This window comes from Lingula anatina, chromosome 6, assembly GCF_051362555.1.
Source record: "Lingula anatina isolate TDL-2025a chromosome 6, LinAna3.0, whole genome shotgun sequence".
NCBI classification, from domain to species: domain Eukaryota; kingdom Metazoa; phylum Brachiopoda; class Lingulata; order Lingulida; family Lingulidae; genus Lingula; species Lingula anatina.
The window spans coordinates 2,090,830-2,115,059 of record NC_141772.1 but is presented as its reverse complement, the minus strand read 5'-3'; the positions used below and the strand labels follow the sequence as shown (position 1 = coordinate 2,115,059).

Sequence of the window (24,230 nt, the reverse complement as noted above, 5' to 3'; positions counted from 1 at the left end):
ACATTCATTAGGCCGCATTAATGGAGTAACCAATGGCGTCTCTCAAATTTTGTCAGGTGATGTTGTTGACACTATGAGTCTTAAAAATATTTTAAGTGCCAAGTAGTCATCTGGCATTTGAGCGCCTTATTTTGAAAAACGATTGTTTTGATCGCTAATTATGCGCTACCATTACTCTTACATCATGAGATTTTTACTTTGATCTGTTCTTTTCAGGTAAGTTTGATGACTTCCAGCAATATTCGGCATGTGTATAGCATCTCGACTTCACCTGAAAATGATGAGATTGCGCGCAGAAGCTCGTTATGGGGATTGATAACATGGGTGCTGGCCTCTAACACAGGCTCTTATCTGAATAAATATTGTTTGTAGTGTTTTGGATGACTCTGTTAATTGCCGATGAATCAAATTGAACGCTTTGAAACTGGGTGTTATTTATTTAATACCCATGATATTCATTATTTCATCGAACTCGAAATAAAAGCTAGATTTGTATTTGTATCACAGATCTACATGTATGATGCACATAATTTCCCCCGTAGAATAACGTTGATGTGATATACAGGAAGAGCACAGACAGTGCGGTTTTTTATTTTTAGAAATGTCCAATTTAGGACGTTTAGGTAGGACAAGTGATCCATTAGCAAGTAAAATGCGTTCGCTAGAGGAAAGCTGGAAAGCCTACACGTAAGATAGATTTGACACGTTATCCTAAAATGACTGATATAAGGGAAGATAAAAAAAGAGGAGGAGACAGGAGGCAAAACTGTCCTATGTCGTCAGTACGTCACCACGTGCAGTGCTTGTGGGGCAAGTGTGAATCACTTTTGCTGTGCGTCCTCTTTGTGTTTAAGCTTAATAAACGTATTAAACCCATTGCTCAATATCATTATTTTTTGCATGATATTATTAAAATAAAATGCATGATTTTATATGCCATTTTTAATTTAATTATATATAATTAATTAATATACGCTGTGGTACTTCGGACTATATAAATTAGCCGTATAGGCTGAAATGTCTATATTCAAAGAGAAGAAAAGGGGCGCATGGCAGCTAGCCGAAGCGCTGCCAACAGAATATAATTTATTATTTATCTTTTAATTGAGTGAAACTCCAAATACCAATGATTTGTGACCTAAGTAGTGATTTTACCAACAGAGGTGGGCTCAGCACCCCCCCCCCCCCCCCCCCCAACTCGTTGCGCAGCCAATAGTTTAATATATTATGTACATGTATAACCAAATTGGCATTACTTCAAAATTGTTACCGACCGACATAGCAAAATCAGGTGATGTTGTCAATAACCAGGACGGATCTGAAGTCTAGGCTGCACTTGTTTAATGTAGATTATCTAAAGTTCTTCGAAATTGCCACTTGATCGAGGCAGCTAAATCAGGTTAAAGGTTAAAACTTACAGGTAATATCATTTTAGGGTTAGAACTTCATATCATTTATAAAACAAAAAAGTCTTATTCTGTTGTAATTGATATAATGACATTGTAAACTACAGTGGATCAAGCTGGAGGGGACTGTTTCACAAGAGGGAGGTTAATGACAGTAGCGAAACAGTTATTGACCTTGCTATTTACATGCGAACTTAAGTCCTGAATATCGAAAACATCACCTGATTTTGCTGCCTGTCAATTCTGAAGTAATAGATAACATTTAAATCCAAGTGTAGCTGTACACAATTGCATTGATAGCAGAAGTAGAGTGTCCGCTTAATTGATATAATGATATGGTAGATTTTACATTGAATCAAGCTGGAGGGGAGGACAAATTATGTATAGCAAAACAATTATTAACCTTGATATCGACATACGGACACCCGGGTGTCCATCATACATAAAAACAAACTAACAAACAAAAACAACCAAGATAATTAAAGGATAACTGTTTTCTATTAAAGTTTAGGCCTACAACAGAAAACATAAGTAGAAAATGTGAATTTAGTTTTTAAGGTTATGTTTGTATTACTATTGGGTATGGTAAACAGAAGGAATTGAAAGTGCACGGTTGATAAAAGTACGTGTTTTAAATCCAATGCTCGTGACTAAAAACTTATATATAATTATACTGTGAATGATATACAGTACTAAATTAACAAACATGGTTTTACGTGTAATGATGTACACATGATTATAGCTACAGTGCGCCGTTGGACTGCGCACTGTAGCTGATTCAGCAGTGTAGGCTTTAATGCCTATATTCAAAGAAGAGAAAGAGAGGAGACATATGACAGCTAGCTAAAATGCCGCCAACAGAACAGTCTTATCATTGTTTTTGGTATGGTTGAAATCATATAAACATATACAACAGGGCCTAGCTGTGGGTGCACCCCTCCCCACAACTCGCTGACTGCCACACTCTACTCCTGCTACATGTATCAGTGCAGTTGTACACAGTGACACATAGTTTAATAAGTTATCTGTTACTTCAAAATTGTCACGCAGCAAAATCAGGTGATTATGTCAATAATCAGGACCTAAGTCTAGGCTGTACTAATAGGGGGCTTGTAATATCAGTAATAAAATGTGATTCATGTAGGTGTCAGCTTTAAGCCTAATTAGTTTTGTCTTATTTTTTCTTCAAAATTAACACAAAAGATAAGAAAAAAGATGCCACTTTAAGCACTTTAAATATCAAAACAGATTTTAGAAATATTACACAAAACAGATTGTTTATTTAAATGTGTATGGTGACAGAGGCCATTTTTCTCCATCTTGAAAAGAACCCTGTCTTTTTTCTTTGAACCCTTTCATAAGCAGCTGATATCTCAATTAAGGCACTTACTAAATGTAATGTGTGTTGAAATAGAGAAGAGGGCGTTGTGATAGTACATGTAGTTAGGGACAGACTCATGCTGTACCTCTAATATAACAAGAGAGCGAGGGAGGGAGAGACTGGGGGAGAGAGGAGAGGGAGGGGGAGAGGGGGAGGACGAAAGATAAAGGAGAGAGAGAAGGGGATGAGGGAGGAAGCATCTACTTTTCAATCTTATTATTGGTTGAGAGAGCTGGAAAAAACGGAACATTTAATTTTAAATTTACCATGTCGTTTACACGAACAAGACTGAGAAAGAGGTATAATATATATGATAGAGAGAGAGAGAGAGAGTTTGCAAGTAGTAAGCCTCAAACTGTACCTTTAAAACATCAATCTATCTGCGGTCTTTTACGGTATTTCTTCAGACAAGTTCATTAAGGAAGTCTTCTGCACTCAGCAGATAAAAAACATCATTGGTACTCCATGCCCAGTGAGTTCTTGCACAAAGACGTTTTGTCAGATGTTTCCATCATGAAGACGGGTTCTTTTACATTTTAAGTCTTCAAAAGTGACATTCATTAAGATTTTCTTCTAATGTAGTAACAAATGGCGTCTCTCAAATGTTGTCATGTGATATAGACATTATGAGCCCTAAAAATATTTTTCGTGTCACGTAGTCATCTGGTACTGGAGCTCCTTATTTCCAAAAAAAAAAACAGAAAAAAAAGCATTGCTTTTATCGCAAAATATGAGTTACCACTGGTTTTACAGCAAGTGATGTTCACTTTGATCTGTTCTTTTTCAAATTGTTCAATCATCAAAGTTCGACGACTTCAAGCAATGTTCTGTATGTGTACAACATCTTGACTTCACTTTCAAATGATGAGACTTTGCATAGAAGCTCCTTATATTATGGCGAATGATCACATGGGTGCTGACCTCTGATACGGGCTCTAATCTGAATAAATATTGCGGTGTATATGGATGACGCATTGACTATGAATCAGATTGAACGGACTGAACCCGGGTGTTATCTATTTAATACCCACGATGTTCATTAAATAACCAATTAAAATAGATTTTTATATGTATGACAGCGTTACATGTATGACTAAAGGTTTGCCCCGTATAATATCTGCGCATGCGTGCTGACGTCTGTCTAGCTTTAGCAGCCCTAGGGTTTAAACTGTGGGGTATGAGTTTTTTTTTCTGTGTGGTGAGCGCCCGGAAATAACGTCTGTGTGATATAAAGAGAAGAGCGAAGAAAGTGAGATTAAAAAAAAACATGTCGAGTTTAGTTTAAGGTCGGACAATTGATCTATTAGCAATGCACCTGCATTTGCTAGAGGGAAGTTGGACATAACTCTAGTGGTCCAACAAACAGAAAGCACATGTGACCGGTCAATTCGTTGTGAACGTGGCCAGTTCTCATGTGATTTGTTGGTATATAGAATGATCAGTACACAGTAGATCTATTAAAAACAAACTGTGTGGGTAATTTTTTCTTATTTATTAATTAATAAATTTATTTTCACGCGTAATATCGATTTATCACGCTTTATTCTCAAATGACTGACTATGTGTCATCAGGGGTCCATTTAAGAATATATTGACGATACTTATAGAAATCCGGAATCATTAATTCAACCCCAGATATTACCACAAACAAAATCATTGTCAGTATAGACGACACGGATGTTGAACTTGCCAAGACTTGAAAATCATTGTATCGAACACATTGCTAATAATATTGATAAAATAAAACAGAATGCTCCATAACATCGTTTTATTGTCTCACTAAATAATATGAGGATTTTAAAATAACTGTCTTTATGAACGTGCATGTTGGATAAAAGAAGAACTTTCGGTGTTCACTGACTATGTTCATTTGCGTTAGCACAAATGCTATGTTACCAATGATGGAATAATTGCAATCAGGTCTAACTGCCATTCGCGGGTACATGAATGAAATTGCAAAATCGGTTTCTCACATATCTTTCTTTGATTTAGTGTTAAATATAATTGTTAGAACGTCAAACATTGCATTCAGAATTTTACAAGAGCCACATCTTAATATTATCACCATAACCTATTATATTATATTATATTATATTATATTATATTATATTATATTATATTATATTATATTATATTATAAACTCTGAACAAGACCTACAGCCGCCTGATTAGGTGAAAAATCGTTTGTTTGGACTCACATCTTAAGTAAAACTTTTTAACGGCCGACACTTCCTTAGCATTGTAGGCTACGGTCACTTTACAAGAGTATGTGGCCAATTTTTTACCTTGTAGTTACTTTTTCATAAATTGACCGGGGGGGGGGGGGCACTTACCCCGGGGTCCAACTACAATGTAGTCCCGATCTCCCCTATACTTAATTATGTCCGATATACCCCTCCTCTTTCTTCTCTTTGAATATAGACATGTAAGCCTTTACGGCTAAATTATACAGTCCGCAGTCAGCAGTCCGTCAGCGTACAGACATAATTAAGTATAGGGGAGACCGGGGCTAGTTGGACCCCGGGGTAAGTGCCCTCCCCCCCCCCCCCCGGTCAATTTATGAAAAAGTAATATCAACAACATGAATAACAGTCTGATTACTGAGATTACATGCCCCTGTTAGTACAGCCTTGACTTACATAAAGGTCCTGTTTATTGACAACATCACCTCATTTTGCTGCTTGACAAGTTTAAAGTAATATATAACTTATTAAACTAACTGTGACTGTGCACAACTGCAAGATAGCAGACGTACCTGTAGAGTGTGGCAGCCAGAGAGAGTATGTGTGTGTGTGTGGGGGGGGGGGGGTCGTTAAAAGCAGCTTCTGGTAGCTCCCCTCGTATGTGTATATGGAATTTCAACCAACCCAAAGAGAAATGAAAGAAATGTTCTGACAGCAGCATTTTAGCTAGCTGACATATAATTATTTTACCTCCTTTCCTTAATTTTCTGTTAGCAGCATTTTAGTTAGCTGCCACATGTCTCCCCCCTTTCTCCTCTGTGCCCAGTTCTGTCCCTAAAATCAGCCCCTGGTACATCTATATAGGGTTTCAAACAATGCAAAAATAAATGGTGAAAATGTTCTGTTAGCAGAATTTTAGCTAGCTGTCACATATCTCCACCTTTTTTTTCTTTGAATATACAGCATTTGACCAATGCTAGCTGAATGATGCAAACAGAAAAAAAAAATCTTTTATCTTCTAATTGAATGATATGCCAAATTTTTATACCAATTAACCTAACTGATTTTACCGGCAATAGTAGGCACAGCGCACCACCTCTCCTTAGTCGATGGCTCCCACGCTACCTGCTGCTATCTATGCTGTTGTGTACACACAAAGTTCAATACAGGTTATCATAAGTTCTTCGAAATTGTCACCCTATCGAGACAGCAAAATTAGGTTATGTTGTAAACAACCAGGACGGCTCAAAAGTCTAGCCTGTATTTGCAGAGGGAGGTGGACTACAAATCTATGTTAATCTCTTTTTTCTTTATTTTGTGAGGGTTGTCGTACAATTTAGGGTACGTTCAAAGTTTTAACGTCAATCACCCTAGTTCCCCACTTGGGATTTTTCGTCCGGACATTGAATCCTTGTAATTCTTCAAACGCGCATTATAAGATTTCACGAAGCAGAAATGTTCAGATTAACGAGGACTAAGAACAACCCCCGGAGCTCTTACCTTGGAGACCTTGAAATATCCCACAAGACTCAAAACTCAACTAAAGCAAATTGGGTTCTAAGATGAACCTCTGTTAATATCTAAGCGTTTTCTATTTGGTATTTTCCTGCAAAATCAAATTTTCTAAATTTCAAATTTTAAATGCGGATACCCCGGTATGCCTATAAGTTATGGTGTTTGATGTCACATTCACGTAGTTGGCTGCGCCACTTTTATACTTGTTCTTCATTAAGGTAACGGGCAGGTTAGACAAATACACCTAAATTACTATCTTTACGCACATGTATAGGATTATATCTAAATTTTCAGTGTTTTTACTGACAAACTCCTTTGCATTTACACGCATGTCACTTTACCAAATGTGTTATAACTGCAGTTTGGAGGTAGACATTTTAAAATAGGTCTCTCAAATCTGTCCTGTAACTGATTACCCACGAACACCGTTTCCACGCCAATTTAATGGCACCATGCATACATTGAGTAGTTTCAATACATGCCAGCAATTTATCTTAAAAGTTTTAGTTCAGAATTTATCGTTAACAAGACTACATGTAAATACTTTGACTACACAAAAGTATATAGAAAAATCGGCAAGTTACTAACTTATTAAAATTCAATTTTAGTTTTTCAATGTTTCAAGTGTTCCATCAGCAGTTTTTTGTAACTTAGTCATAGTTAAATAATGAAATATTGATTAAAACAGATCAATTTTTGCTCTCCCGATGAATGAAGTAATATCGTTTGGTGGATGCATCTGACCATACTCTGTGTAAAAATACGTGTGGGTGGTAACTAACATCGGCCATCTTGTTGTATTTATACCCATGGCAATCTGAAATCTTATAATGTATTGCGGCATTTCATGAACGTTTCAGGCAAACATGTGAACCCATGTACTGATGTTGATATCACGGTGATTTGTCTCCTGACCTCACTGAGGTCTTTGAACGTGCAGGTCTGATAAATGTGTTTTAAATTCATGGCTCGTAACTAAAAATATTCCATTAGATTGTGCATGATGTAATGTAGTTATTTGACAATCTTAAAAACGTGGTTTCACGTGTAATTGATTACATAAAATTATAGATACGCTGTTGGACCGCAGACTGTCTGATTCAGGAGTGTAGCCTTAAATGTCTATATTCAAAGAAAAAGAAAGGTGGAGATATGTGACAGCTAGCTAAAATTCTGCTAACAGAACATTTTCACCATTTATTTTTGCATTGTTTGAAACCCTATATAGATGTACCAGGGGCTGATTTTAGGGACAGAACTGGGCACAGAGGAGAAAGGGGGGAGACATGTGGCAGCTAACTAAAATGCTGCTAACAGAAAATTGAGGGAAGGAGGTAAAATAATTATATGTCAGCTAGCTAAAATGCTGCTGTCAGAACATTTCTTTCATTTCTCTTTGGGTTGGTTGAAATCTCATATACACATACGAGGGGAGCTACCAGAAGCTGCTTTTAACGACCCCCCCCCCCCCCCCACACACACACACATACTAGTACTCTCGCTGACTGCCACACTCTACAAGTACGTCTGCTATCTTGCAGTTGTGCACAGTCACAGTTAGTGTAATAGGTTATATATTACTTAAAAATTTTCAAGCAGCAAAATCAGGTGATGTTGTCAATAAACAAGACCTTCATGTAAGTCAAGGCTGTACAAACAGGGGCATGTAATCTCAGTAACCAGACTGTTATTCATGTAGTTGATATTCTACCCACGTTCGGTTGTAGATGAGATCGGTCAAATAGCTAAAAAAATACTTGAAATATTATAAGAAACGCACAGGAGAATGATTCAATATTTTTCTCTAGAGACTGCTTGTGCAAGCAATATTCAACGCCAGTTAGGTTACAGAGATAAAAGAACCAGTTTCAACCAGATATGGGAACCTCAAGGTCACCTTGGAAGGAAACCAGTTTAACTGATTATTGAACAGCCCTCAGTTTCACTGACAAAGTACACATAAGCATTATAGTTTTAAATACTAATCTTTCTGAAAATTGGTACATTCATAAATCTCGTTTTCTGGGCCGAGAGAGAGAGTGAGAAAGAGAGCAAATTAACCCTTAATTCGCAATCATCATCATGCATTAAGACCATCCTTAGCTTTGAACGTGTAAAAACTACCTTCCCATTATTGTTCCCATCCCTGTATCTGTTTCAGCCTCCTTTTAGACTTCTTCTATGTGACAATTTTTAGCCTAAATAGTTTTGTCTGACTTTTCCTTCAAAATAAGCATACATGAACTAGAACTACATTGTAAAATAACACTCCTAGCATTTGAGATATCAAAGTAGATATAGGGGTATACACGAAACAGGTCGTTCATTTAAATGTATATGCATGTACAGTGCCTGAGTCCATTTTTCTCGAAAAGAATCCTCTTAAAGATGGCGGATATTTAAATACATGTCAGGCTGCTAACCAATTTTTATGTTGTCGAAAAAGAGTAGAAGTCTTTGTGATAGTAGTCACTAATAATATTCATGCATTTTCATTAAAAGAAGTGGAGAGAGATAGACTGGAGGAAACAGGATAAGAGAGGAGGAATGGAGAGAGAGAGAGACTGGAGGAAACAGGATAGGAGAGGAGGAATGGAGAGAGAGAGAGAGAGACTAGAGGAAACAGGATAGGAGAGGAGGAATGGAGAGAGAGAGAGACTGGAGGGAACAGGATAGGAGAGGAGGAATGGAGAGAGAGAGAGAGAGAGAGAGACTAGAGGAAACAGGATAGGAGAGGAGGAATGGAAAAGAGAGAGACTGGAGGAGTCAGGATAGGACAGAAGGAATGGAGAGAGAGAGACTGGAGGAAGCAGGATAGGAAAGGAGAGAGAGAGAGAGAGAGAGAGAGAGAGAGAGAGTTTGTAAATAGTAAGCCCCATACTGTACCTCTAAGATTCAATCTTTCTGCGGTCTTTTACGAATATTTCTTCAAAAAAGTTCATTAGAGAAGTCTTCCACACTCAGCAAATAAAAATACATCATTGGTTTTCCAAGCGCAGTGAGCTCTTGCACAAAAAAATTTTGTTAGATTTTTTCCACGATGAAGTCGGGGTTGGTTCTCCTTTGCATTGCACACTCTAATTCATGTCACACTCTAATTCATGTCACAAGTTTAATATTAGGGCTCAAAGATGGTGGTTCCATCCTAAGAGCATTGCGTTTCTTCAAAAAACACTTTCCTGGCGAAAGGTATGAGCAAGTGTGCAGTCATGATGAAACCTGGAGTTAACCCCAAAGTCAGTTCTTGAAGATGGAATGAGATATCAGCTGAGAATGCTACGTTCAGTGATCCCACAGGCACCTGAACCTGGCCATCAATCACTGGAAGGAAGTCGGTTTTGATGCAGAATCAAATTATTTCTTGTATCCCATCGATGGTCAAATGAAGGTCCGTAGACATGTTAAAAATGCCTCTTGAAAGGGTGTGTGAAGGATAATATCGCTTGAGGTGTTAGATCAGTCCACATTTGGAGAACATTCCAAGCCCATGGTATTAGTACATTGTTCCTTTCGGAACAAAACGTAACAGGGGCATTTTAATGTAACATTATCAACAGAAATCTCACTCCATTTGCAAGAGGTGACTTCAGGGATGCTACTGGCTTCATTGTGACAACGCACTTGCTCACAGCTCTCGTCTGGCAAGCGAATTGTTGCAGAAACACAGAGCTCTGAGGACGGGACAACCGTCTTTGAGACCTGATACTAATCCTACTGAGCACCAGTGGTATTAATTGTAATGTGCATTACAGAGGAGAACCAATTCCCAAATAATCTTGACCAATTCCGCCACGCTCTTTAGGATGGATGGGACAATATCCCACGTAACAGAATTGTTACCCGTGTTGAAGGCTTGTCGCGCCGTCTACCGGAGATAATTGCAGTACGCGGTAGACGCACACGCTGTTAGGCACGTGATCTTTAACGAGCACATCCTAATACTAATTGTGTGTGAATTTGGTGACATTTGATGGCGTCTTTTCAATTTTATAGACATTTCTTTATATCTGTCGAAGTCACAGTGAAACAGTCGATTTGAGGGGGTACCTCTTATAAATTTTACTAAATAGTATAAAATGTGTATATTTTCACCACTATTTTGTATTTTTAAAACCACTAATCATGTCAGCCACTGTATCCGTAATAAAAAGCACTATTTCTAACAGTTCACAGCTGTGAGGTGATCATTTGTAAATAAAAGTACATGGAAATGGGGGTGGGACAAATTTTTTGACCAATGTTGTATATTCAAAAGGAAGATAGGGGGCGTATGGCAGCTAGCTGAAGCGCTGCCCACAGAATATACAGTACTTTATCATTTATCTTTTAATTGAATGAAATACCGAATTTTCGTAACAAGGGACCTAAATGATTTTACAACCAGAGGAAGGCTCAGCGCCCCCCCCCCCCCCCCCCCCCCCATCTCGCCGGGGCTGACACACTCCACCAGCTACTGGTACTATAAAGGCAGTTTCGCACACTAGAGTTTAATAAGTTATGTATGACTTCAAAATTGTCACCGATGGACACAGCAAAATCAGGTGATGTCGTCAATAACCAGGACGGATCTAAAGTCTAGGTTGTACTTGTTTAATGTAGGTTATCTCAAGTTCTTCGAAATTGTCAACTGATCGAGGCAGCAAAATTAGGCTAAGGGTTAGAACTTAATATCATTTTAGGGTTAAAACTTAATATCATTTTAGGGTTAGAACTTAATATCATTTATAAAACAAAAAATAGTGTTATTCTGTTGTAACTGATTTAATGACATGGTAAACTTTATAGTGGATCAAGCTGAATAGGACTGTTTCACAAGAGGACGTTGAATGACAGTAGCGAAACAGTTTTTAACCTTGCTATTTACATGCGGACTTAGGTCCTGAATATCGAAAACATCACCTGATTTTGCTGACTGACAGTTGTGAAGTATCGGTAATAGGTAACTTATAAAACTAAGTACAGCTGTGCACAATTGCATTGATAACAGTAGTGCGGTGTCCGCTTTATTGATATAATGATATGGAAAATTTTACATTGAATCAAGCTGGAGGGGAAGACAATAGCGAAACAATTATTAACCTTGATAATTACATGCGGACAAACGGATGTCTGTCATACATATCAAAACAAACAAGCAAACAAACAAAATCAAGACAATTAAATGATAACCGTTTTCTATTAAAGTTTAGGCTTATAATGGAAAACAAAAGTAGAAAATGTGAATTTAGTTGTTAAATGTCGCACATGGTTTGCTTGTACCGGGTGTGGTAAACAGAAGAAAGTGAATGAGGAAATGTTGTTCAGTTGGTGCACCTGACCATACTATGTGTAAAGAGATGTATTTTTGGTGACTAACATCGGTCATCGTATCGTATTTACCCAGGATAATACTTTGCCTATACAGTGGCATCTCATGAACGCTTCAGGATAACGCTTTGATCCAGGTATTAATTTTGATATCACGTTGATTTGTCTGCTGACCTCACTGAGATTATCTTTGAACGTGCACGATTGATAAACGTGTTTTAAATCCATTGTTTGTAATATAAAACACATTTCATTATAGTGTGCATGATATACTATATTAAATAACAAACACGGTTTTACATGTAATAATTTACTCATGATTATAGATACGCCCCTGGACTGCAGACTGTTTGATTCAGCAGTGTAGGCTTAAAGGTCAACATTCTAAGAGGAGTAAGGGAGAATTGAGGTATATGACAGAAAGCTAAAATGCCCTAACAGAACACTTTTTATCATTTATTTTTGGTTTGGTTGAAATCCCATATACATGTACCACAGGATCTGGCTGATTTTAACGAGCTAAGTGGGTAAAACGCCCCCCCCCCCCCCCCCCCCCAACTCGCTGACTGCCACACTCAACTTCTGGTATCAACGCTGTTGTACACAGTGGCACATAGTTTAATAAGTAATCTATTACTTCAATATTGTCACGCAGCAGAATCAGGTGATGTTGTCAATAATCAGAACGCATATCAAGGCTGTACTAACAAGGGCATGTAATACATGTATATCAGTAATAAAATGTAATTCATATGTAGGTGTAAGCTACGTGTCGGCTGTAAGTGTTATTTTTTTTTTCTTAATTTGTCTTCAAACTAAACATACAAAAGATAAGAAAAAAATATACCACCCTAAGCACTTGATATCAAATAGATTTTAGGGATATAACACAAAACATCGTTTCATTTAAAGAGACATATGCATATGTGTGTAGTGTGTCCACTTTTCTCCATCTTGAAAAGAACCCCGTCCTTTTTTCTTTGAACCCTTTTATATGCAGTGTATATTGAAATACATGCCAATTAAGGTACTAGCGAAATGTAATGTGTGTTGAAAAAGAGAGTGGGTTTTGGGGACAGAAGTTAGGGGACAGACTCATGCTATTTCTATAAAATATCAAAAAAGGCGAGAGAAGGGGACGAGGGAGGAAGCACCTACTTATATATATATATATATATATATATATATATATATATATATATATATATTTAGAGAGAGAAAGAGAGAGAGAGAGAGAGTTTGCACTTAGTAAGCCTCAAACTGTACCTCTAAAACATCAATCTATCTGCCGTCTGTTACTGGTATTTCTTCAAAAATGTCATTAAGGAAGTCTTCTACACTCAGCAGATATAATACATCATTGGTATTCCATGCCCAGAGAGCTTTTGCACAAAGACTTTTTGTCAGATTTTTCCATCATGAAGACATTTTTCGTTTTAAGTCTTCGAAAGTGACATTCATTAAGCTGCGATAAGATATTATTTTAATGGAGAAACAAATGACGTCCCTCAAATGTTGTCAGGTGATGTTGACATAACGAGTCCTAAAAATATTTTTCGTGTCACGTGGTCATCTGGTACTGGAGCTCCTTATTTCTAAAAAAAAAAAAAAAACATTGCTTTTATCGCAAAATAGTCGCTACCATTACCTTTGCAACAAGTTATGTTCACTTTGATCTGTTCTTTTTCAAACTTTTCAATCATCAAAGTTCGATGACTTCAAGCAATGTTCTGTATGTGTACAGCATCTCGACTTCACCTTCAAATGATGAGACTGCGCACAGAAGCTCCTTATATTATGGTGAATGATCACATGGGTGCCGACCTCAAACACAGGCTCTTATCTGAATAAATATTGCTTTATATACGGATGACGCATTGACTATGAATCAGATTGAACGGACTGAAGCCGGGTGTTATCTATTTAATTCCCACGTTGTTCATTAAATCACCAATTAAAATATAGATTTTTATGCGTATTACAGCGTTACATGTATGACGAAAGGTTTGCACCGTATAATATCTGCGCCTGTATGCTGGCGTCTGTCTAACCTTAGCAGCCTTAGGGTTTAAACTGTGGGGTATGTTTGTTTTGTTTTTTTTTTATGTGTGATATAAAGAGAAGAGCGCAGAAAGTGAGATTTTATTTTTTAAAATATGTCAAGTTTAAGACATTTATATCGGACAAGTGATCTATTATTTAGCAAGACACTTGCGTTCGCTAGAGGGAAGTTGATCATTACTCTAACGGTCCAACAAATAGAAGGCACCTGTGACCGGTCAATGCGTTGTGAACGTGGCCAGTTCTCATGTGATTTGTTGGTATATAGCATGATCAGTGCACAGTAGATCTATTAAAATTTTTGTGGGTTATTTCTTTATTTATTTTTACGCGTAAGATAGATTTATCACTTTTTATTCTCAAATGACTGACATAAGTGTGTCGTCAGGGGACCACTGAAAATTATATTGACGATACTTATAAAATTCTGGAATCAATAATTCAACCCCTGGTAATACCACAAACAAAATCATTGTTAGTATGGACGACGACACGAAGTTGAACTTGCCAAGACTCGAAAATCATTGTATCGAACACATTGATAATAACATTGATAAGATAAAACAAAGTCCTTCATAACAATGCATATTGTTAATCGTATTGATAAGATAAAACAGAATTAATGCTTCAAAACATTGTTTAATTGTCTCACTAAATAATATGATGATTTTAAAATCACTGTTTTTATGAACGTATTTTGGATAGAAGAAGAACATTCAGTGTTCACTGACTATGTTCCTTTTCATTAGCACAAATGCTATGTTACCAATGATGTAATAATTGCAATAATTTCAATTCACAGGTACATGAATGAAATTGCAAAATCGGTTGCTCACATTTCTGTCCTTGATTTAGTATTGAAGATAAATGTTAGAACGTCAAACATTGCATTCAGAATTTTGCAAGAGGACATCTTATTTAATATTATTACCACAACTTCCATATTCTATTCTATTCTATTCTATTCTATTCTAATTCAGAACAGTGCAGATATCATTCAGTTCAGGGCACTACCTTTGAGGGAACCTACTCTGAACAAGACCTACAGCGGTCTAGAGGAGCTGTTTCACTGGCAGAGGGCGTTCACAGTGGGACCAGACACCAACAGGGGTAGTATTACAAAAATTGTGTTCAATACTGGCAAGACAGATGCAACGTTCTCAGTCCGCGGTACTAGTACTTTGAGGTAAAACAAAAACTAGTCCCTGTGTCGAGATTTGGAGCCGTACAAGTCTACGGTGGATCCCAGTGAATTGACTTTTTTCTATACAAATCACATGGACCGTCACTCTACTCCTAGTAACATGATCACATAAAAATCATCACGTGGAACCTCTTACTCATAATACAAGTCTTAACGGATATCCTGAATAGGATTAAGCCTTGTAAATATAGTGTATTGCACACACATTTGGAACCATTCCCTTTTCATTTTAGGAGTCGTATTGTTCTTCCTTAAACTCCACGTGCGGTTGATATTCACATTGCAGTTAGAGCAAAATTATAATAAATCATTTACAGGTGGGTAAGTAACACGTGGTGTTGCCTTATAGAGCTTGATTTGCACCATGCCAGGAACCAAAGTATGGAAAAAAGTGTAATTAGTAATTTTAAAACTTTCATACATAATGTTGTATTAACTCAATCAGAGGAAGCCATTGTTTGATAAAATTCAGACATAGGAAGCCAAGTTGTACAAGTTGTTCAGATAATGCTTCACACCTTGCAGTTCAAATTTTAATGTCCTTTGTTCTCAAGCGAGTAATGTGTTAGAACCTAATTACAGGGTGTTATTAGGAGTGCCCACCAGGAAGAGGTGGCCTTGTGTATGAAGTAACCAATCAGTTTTTAAGTTATGTGATGGACAGTTTAACTGATAAAGTTTTGTATAAAAAACTGTAAACTTAAATCTAGAGGAAAGATAGCTAGAGAGTGGAGGAGAGAGGTGATACTTGCATCATGTAACTTTTAGTGTAGCAAAATACAAATGTATATTCTGCTGAAGTTACAACATGGAGTCGTTTCATTCTTTTCCGTGTGCAGAATTTAAGACAAGGAACCTGGGAATCTCCGTAGCAGTATTACAGATAGCGTTATCCAAAGATGTGAGCCCATTGAACCCAACCCCTGGGGTTTTAATATTAAAAGGGTATTTTATGTAATGTGGAGGCCCGGGATGGTTTAAAGGGGTTCCCCACAAGTGGCGTAGCTCGCCTTGGTCTTAAAATTATCAGCATGGACAGAAATGTAAGGATTCCAGGTTGTAACAGCATTCAACAGTTTCGCGGCGAATTTTGAAGAAAACGCAGGAACAGGTAGGAAAGGAAAACAAGATGAAAACTGGAGGAAAGGTAAATAACACTGTATCGTTCCAAGGTAAGTGGAAAAGTGTTATTGAAGTTGTTGCAGTTATAGAAGGAAAATGGCATACTATAAATTTTATATGCACATATAAGAAAGTGATATATGTATAAAAAAAAAGCGAAACAGGTTAAAAAATGTATTTATCTGTAGAAATATGTAGTTATTTAATATTATTACGATTATAATTTTGTCTGATATATATAAGATATATTCAATTAATGAACACGGTGCCAGGATGGGGATGTGTTTTTTGTTGTGTGGTAGTAATGGTGGGCAGAAACTTATCTTTTTCTTCAGTCGGGGTTTCTTGTTGTTGTAGAAGTCATTCTGAGATATTGGGATCTTTTAAGTCATAACCATAAGAACATGATGGATCTGACGAAGGAATTGGCACTGCATTAGGGAGAAGTCTTGTGTGGATGAAGTGTTAGTTTCAGACTGACGTTTTTGTGTGTGTGGTGCTGTGTGTATCAGTAAAAGAGCAGAAATTAATATTTTTTTCCAGTCATGGTTTCTTGTTGATGTAGAATTCATTCTGAGTTTTTGGGGTCGCTAAAGTCATAACCATAAGAACATGATTGATCAGACGAATTAATTGTCTCTGCATTGGAGAGAGGTCGTGTGTGGACGAAGGTTAGTTTCAGTCTGAGAAGAGTGGGTGTAAATAATCTCTTAGGTTTTCCTTCTCACAGGGGTGGAGAAGTTGAATTACCCTGCGGTTTAAAATATTTTTCTGAGTATTATTCTGAGTTGTATATGTGGAGGCATAATTATCTTCAAAGCAGAGTTCTAGTGACCATAATGGATAACGAAAAGTCTCAACCTTTTCCGTGGGTTAAGGGATTTTCAGGCAACCGTGCCAGCTTTGGCCAGGGCAGTTTCGGTTGGTCTGGGCGAAGGGTGCTCATTCGTTTCAGACAATCTGTGGGTTCTTTGACATGGTGGGATCGGTGGCTTGTTAACTTTTTGGCTTCACTACGGACAAGAAAGGACGGTGCGTATTTGAGAGAAATAATTGACAGGTAATTGTCAGTAAATAATCTCCTGGAGTTGGAGATGTTTGGCTGGAGAAAGACGGTGTTGTGTTCTCCTTAGAGGTAGGAGACAAATGTTTGGGACCTAAAGTGGTCAGTGGATATATTCCATGGAGATGGATATGGATTATAGGAGCATGCATGTGAGGTGTATTTTGAGTTTAATTATCAGGGAGTAATGTGTGAGAGATGTTTACGTCGAGTATTAAGACAGGACCGACCCAGGGGACACGGTTGTAGCTTGGTACATCATGCCAGCCAACTTGGTGACTCTTGTCAGGGGGTTGCATAGCCAGTCAACACTCAGGCAAAATAAGAAAATGGGCAGTGTACAGATAATAAGTACTTTGGGAGATAAATAAATATCACCTGTGTAGTTAGAAATGCATGGCAATGATAAGCTTATATTGAATCTTTAAAGGGGGTCTTTCCGATATGAGGGAAAATAAAACATATCCCAAACTTTTTCTTATATATGAAGGTCACGATCTAAACCAAAATTCGCCTTTGAGGTAGACGGCAATCAAAATAATTAATTATTTCTCATTCGAGTCTGTATTGGAGAACGTCCTCTCCCCAAAAAAGAGAAGACGACTACCGCAAGGTTTTAGCCAATCAGAGTGCGTTGCCTAAAATAGCACTCGTACACTAAGAGAAACAAATATGGCGCGGTGGAGTTCGAAGTAAGTCGTTTGATGCACGTTAGTTAAAACTCTCTCCCTTCATTGTTCGTGAACAGGTTTGTGCACTTAAACATTTAAAGAATTCATTTAACTTCTCGTCGGTTAAAATAGTCCAAAAATCAACGAATGGCTTGGAAATATTTACGACGGAGTGTAGCCTATTATGTCAACAGTGCTTGATGCCGTAATTCTCAATGCCGATTCACCGAATGAGTGACTTGTATCAGGAAATATACCGGTGACATGATTAGAGACAGTGATATTTTTCGGGTCAACTGAACCAGCCCTTTTCGGTTGGATATTTATGAACGACTGTTACTTTTTTTGTTGTTTGCTATGCTTTCTGAGCCGCAATTTTGACATCGCGATTTGCACGCACAGCGTAGCACGGACTACAAATGCGTTCCAGACGATTTTGATACTTACTGGCAGTAGTGGTGAGCATCGTGCAGATGTCAAAATCGTCAATAGGAGTGCCTGAATTTTGTGCTACGCACACACGTATCTTATCTTGCTTTTCTAGTCGATCTGTTTTTATACTTTTCAGATCGAGAGTAGGCCTATTGTTGATGAGGCAAGTAGTCAGAGCAGTCCAGAACTAGAGGGTAAAGAGCTCCCTGAGGTAAAGAGTTTTCTGTTATTTTTAAATAATACAGGCCTTTTACTTAATCTGGCATATTCCTTAGTTTTGATAGTAGGACCCACCTTACCCTCACCTATATTCACATGTAATAATCCACACATACAAAAAACTTATAGTTTAGGGATAACAATTGATACGCTTGAGTGCAGGACAATGATTAATTGAAGTGAAACCCATTTTGAACAGTTCACAATATTATTATTAGCATTATTATTAGCATGCAATTAAATCAGTGCCAATTATTATTATTATTAGTTTTATTATTATTTTACAGCATACTATCTTGTGATGTCAGCCTCATCAGAAAAAAAGCCCTGTATAAAGGTTTAGTAGAGTTGGCAGTGATACATAGCACTTCTAGGTCCAGTAGTACAAGGCTTGGAAGAGGTGTGAGATCAGGAGGATTGACTCAAGAACATGAAAGGAGAATTCAGTAACTCACAGAAGAGGTATAAAACTCATTAAATCTTTATTGAAAAGATAAATTCTAAGTTTCTCACAATACACAAACACCATTCATATTCCTTCTTATTTTCAAAGTAAATTTATTCGATAAAATTTGGTGGTGTGAAATGCAGTCCTTATGGTTGTTTTAGTGTTCATACATTTTCAAATATTTTATTTTTGAAGTAAGCTATTGTACATATCAAAGCAGAAATGACAGATATAAAAGTGAATATATATTTTTTCATTATCAGAGCATACATGATGGTGTTGCCAAGAAAATGATGGTGTTGCCAAGGAAAGTGCTGAATACATTGTGACAAGTGTGATGGAAATCCTGGCCTTGCACTGGATATAAAGATGCTTTTGCTAGAGAATTTACCAAGCAATGACTCAGCATCAGTGGAGATGGGACTGGCCCATCTCCCACTCACTGTAATGTCCCCTACATTTTGACTGCCGTTGAATTTGCTGGATTACTTCACTTTGAAGAAAATCACAGAATAACTATTACCATGAGTATCAGTTTACTGACCAAACATTCATAAGACCTGTAATATGCAAGTCACTGAGTAGAAGGATTCTTTTCATTCTACTGTAATTTGTGCAACCATTCAGTGAACATAAAAAATAAAGGCATAGAAAAACAAGGTGCTTTCATTTATCCCTTTCTCATATCAAAAGTAAAATGCAACTCTGTACACAATCTGTTCATAAAATCAATCATTTTAAAATGTCATACAAGGAAATAATGTATGTCTGGATGGATTTATAAAAGAAAAGTTTATGTGAGGTAATCATCATTTTGATAAAAAAATTCTTATATACATATAAGGACCACGGTGCCTTGAGTCTCTTGGTTCCATCTGCACCATGGCTGCTTAGAAATGTGTACTTGTAATTCCCATGTCAAATTCCTGGTTTGTAAGACTGGAATGTACCTTTATTTGAGCTAATTGTTTATGTAACAGCTTGAGGTCTTACTGTCATCCATGATTTTGAGTGCTTGCTTTGCTGCTTAGTATACCTAAAAACAAAACACTGACTATTGGAAAGACTTCAATGCATTTTTTTGTGAAATTAATAGCACCCACTATCTGTAATGTCTACGCCAGACATAAGAGCACTGAATAGAGCATGGTTATCAAAATTATTTGTTTCAAAATCCAATTTATTATATAATGTTCCCCACAATAAGTACTGATTTCCTGTGCTTGTCACAATTCTAGGACTAGCTGCCATGGCAGTGTTAAACTTTATAATAAAATGGCATTGTTCCAAGTACTTACATGCATTAGATTGATATTGATGGCAAGGTGTACTGAACATGGTAAAATAAACAGCTATTGTGTGTTTGGATTCTGGGTGTCAGGTACTTACTTTGGCTCTGGCTCTATGTTGGCCTTGAACCTGATGTAGGGGTAGATGTTACCACATGCATATTACCTGGATAAAAAAATATATATACCAGTGTATTATCCTCATTCTCCAGAGATTCCCCATGAAGTCAACTTTAAAAACATAAACAGAGAATAAACATTTACTACCATCAGATGCTGCAATTAATGTGCTCGCTTTAAATCTTTTAATTTAAATTAAATTCGAATAAGGTAAATAGTGAAAGGTTGTTTTTTCTCTCTTTTTTTTTTTTTTTTGGACTTGAGTATATAACGACGTTAAGTAAGCCGACAAAAACCAGTCTTTAATAGAAGACTATTTAGCTCAATCCTTGTTTGTACTGACTGCTCTAAAGAATAATAAACCTTTCTGCGTACAGCAGGGATAACAGGGGCGGATCCAGAGATATAGGTCTATTCTGACAGTCTTCCGAGTAATGTTGATCCATCCTCCATTTTTGACCGCCTTTCGACAGAAATATTACATATACCCGCCAATGAAAACTTGAAAATCTAACAGTCTTCCGGAAGAACCAGAAGACGCCCTAAATCCGCCTCCTGAATATGTTCTCAATGAAAGAGTCGGACGTGATAAGAGATCGAAATAACCTACCCGTATCCGGCAGAATTTTGTCAGTTTCTCGCTTGTCAGTTTTATTTCCTACTTCTGCTTTGTCTACCTCACCGGCCTGCCAATGAAAATAACATCCTCTGCTTCTGCATTCCCGTTTTATTTCCTTTTTCATTGTCCCGTAGAGTTATTCTTCTCTCTTTCAACTCACGTGTACTCGGACTACCCTCCATCTTGGTTTGCAGTGACATCCGGGTCTTCTCCAGAGCGTAGTAAACAGTAGTATTCAGTCATATGCAAATTGAGGCAAGTCCCAGAATTCCATGCGTAGGGGAGTAATGGCGAGAAGTTTAGACGAAAAAAAAAATGCTGCGCTTTTTTTTTCTTTAAGTGATCTTAAAAACCTATACCTCGACCTTTATTTTCTCAACGGTTTCGTGTGAGACATGCTTTGGGGTTCAGGATCAAACAGGCAAAGTTTCAGAGAAAAGCCTATTTAAGCGTCTACAGCGGAAAGACATCCTTTTATGAAGAATATATTGGAAATATTTGAAAGTTTGAATGGTAAAATACTGGGTATGCTATATAAGAAGAATTCAGTAAAAAGGCGATGGGGCCAATTTCTTGAGTTAAAAATTTAGCATTTTGACATGGAAGTGCAAAACCTACAGGTAGTAAGATGAATACTTGTTTTAAAAATATTCACCAAAATTTTCACCACCAAACTTTCAAATAATAACAAAATGTACATCTCTGTACAAACTATGTAGAAAACAATGGTATGGTGACTGAATATAAAATAGGTCCTTTTCTTTATGGGAATCCAAATCTCATGGGTATAAAAATGAAGATTTTCATGATTTATTTTTCATTCTTTCACTCACTATTTTATCATCAAACTTTTAAACATTTCCAATATATTTTTCATAAAGTATCCTAATAGAAAAGATGTCAGAATGATCAAATATCAAATAAATAGCTTTTTCATAGGGGAGTTATTGGGTGATAAAATGCACATTTTTAATTTTCTATTTTTCATGTTTTTTTTAGTTTTTTCACCCAATAGCTTACCATCAAACTTTCAAATATTTCCAATATAATCTTCATAAAGTAAATTTAAAGGAAAGATGTAGAAATGATCATCCAATATCAAATAAATAGCTTTTTCAAAGGGGAGACAATGGGCGGTTAAGTGCACATTTTTAATTTTCATATTTTTTTCATGAAAATATTCACCTGCAAACTTAAAAAAAAAAAGTGCCAAAGTATCCTCCATTTTACATACTACAATATCACAGTCATATACTCAAATAAAATAAGATTTATGAACATTTATGGTGGGGGAGTCAAATTTTCATGGGGAGTCAGATTTTCATGTTACACCAGTCCCTTGCTCCCTTTACCTCCACCTGGATGCATGGGTATACACTGTGTATGGAAAATGCAGAAAAACGTTTTTTTTTTCTCAAAATGGAAAGTTTCGCAAAGGTAGCGCAGTCTATCAGGTATGTAATAATGATAGATTTAAACTGATATCTGCATATCAGGTGACCAAGGTGACCGATTACTCATAAATAATAATTTCTCCAGGTCTTGAATCTTTCACAGGCAGATTTCATTGACCATACTGATAGTCATAGCACACATGATATTGCTTGTATAAAACATTTTATAGCAAAGCTATTTGAGGTAACATGGACTTATTTATCCCATGTGGAAGTAAAATTATCAAGCGACCGGGCCTAAGAGGCCCGGTTTCCAGGAAATGGGACTAACTTTTGGAAAAGTTAATTTCTACATATGTTGTAAATTATTTCAAAACTAATTATTTATCCATTGATGGGGTATAAGTTGCTTGAGGATTACATGAAAGGAACAGGCTCAAAACCTCATGCGAACGAAGAGAGAGCAAAAGATACATGGGTCCGGGCCCGCGAGGCCCCTGAAAGGTGATTGAGGGTTAAATAATTTTATTACTCCCTGTTCGGTCTGCACTAGGTTACTTATTAAATCACTTTTTCTTTAGTTGTACATACTCCAAATGATATTGATTGACGGTCATAGAATTACATATTAAAACCACACCATACTGCAGTTGCTGTTTGTTTTAAAACTGAATTCAAGTATTTACCAAGAAAATATTACCAAGAAAAATTTTTGTCAATATGTACATTTTACATCAATTTAAAAATGCGTTTACTCCATACCAAAATTTACTTTTTTAAAAATGTAAATAACTCAATTTATTTTTCTTCAAAGCACTTATACAAAAGGTGGGACCCTTTGGTTGTCCAAAACTTAGACGAAACAACAAAAAAGATAAATGGGTAAGGATTAATAAAGGAACAACAATAATAATAATAATAATAATAATAATAATACAGGTGTCAATCAGATGTTCTTTCATGAAAAAAATAGGAAATTGTTATAAGACTTTTTATGTTAATCCATAACTAGATATTGTCCCATAAAACTTCGACTTTCAAAAATTATCTAAACAAACTATAATTACCTTCAAGTTTGATACCTGTATAATCGGCATTATGTACAGATAAAAACCCATAAGTACGCTTAATTTGAATCCTACATTTTATTGTGTGTCAACAGCTAATTACGTGTATAGTTTCAACATAATGAACCTATATAATATGTCAAACACATGACGTTTTATTCTAAATGTATAAAAAGCAGGTAAATTAACAACCATACATTCCACCCATCCAACTTGTACACACATCGTGATATACACATTTACACTTTATTGTTCACAAAGACACTAAAATTTCATGAACAGCTGTATGTCAAGTCAACAAACAAAATAATACATAAATAAATAAGCCATCTAATTCCTTAATAAAAACCCATCTTATTCATTGATATACATGTACATTTTAGTACATAATATTTCCACATACACTTAGACACTGCACGTGTGTGTATAATGTAAATATATGTGTAATGAAAACAATATTAGATAAAAAAAAATGTACAGTAGTACAATCAGCACACCATTTCATATCCAAATAAGGCTTTATGTTTATACATGTATAAATGAGTCAAAACATTTATCATAACCAACATGTGTCTTAACATGTTATGATCCATAGTAATATGTACAGATCGTTATTGACCAGAAAAACAATGTAACGATTATTTACAATTGTATCAAGTTTTATTTACACAATGATTTGGAATGCACTATGCCAGTAGATGTTGAAGGCTGACAATAAGATACAATGTA

The 24,230-nt window shown here is 36.5% G+C and overlaps 1 protein-coding gene and 2 long non-coding RNA genes across 6 annotated transcripts in view; 1 reads left to right on the top strand and 2 right to left on the bottom strand.

The window, feature by feature from the left end:
- The window catches only part of LOC147760986 (uncharacterized), a 49,093-nt gene extending 39,539 nt beyond the window's left edge, over positions 1-9,554 (bottom strand). The window contains exon 1 of the mRNA XM_087015040.1: positions 9,372-9,554. The gene's annotated coding sequence lies outside the window, so the exon portion shown is untranslated. The remainder of the gene's footprint in view (positions 1-9,371) is intronic.
- Positions 9,555-15,799: 6,245 nt separating this feature from the next.
- LOC147760985 (uncharacterized) lies at positions 15,800-19,671 on the top strand. 4 transcript variants are annotated; one of them, XR_015334897.1, is made up of 4 exons: positions 15,800-18,371; positions 18,482-18,556; positions 18,852-19,026; positions 19,276-19,671. It is a non-coding gene; the product is annotated as an uncharacterized LOC147760985 (long non-coding RNA). The 4 variants fall into 4 exon arrangements; XR_015334898.1 differs by having other exon boundaries at positions 17,916-17,934; XR_015334899.1 differs by having other exon boundaries at positions 17,976-17,990.
- LOC147760984 (uncharacterized) lies at positions 19,030-21,438 on the bottom strand. Its single transcript, XR_015334900.1, has 3 exons — positions 21,032-21,438; positions 20,402-20,467; positions 19,030-20,048 (listed from the first exon to the last, which is right to left on the bottom strand). It is a non-coding gene; the product is annotated as an uncharacterized LOC147760984 (long non-coding RNA).
- Between the last annotated feature and the right edge of the window lie 2,792 nt (positions 21,439-24,230).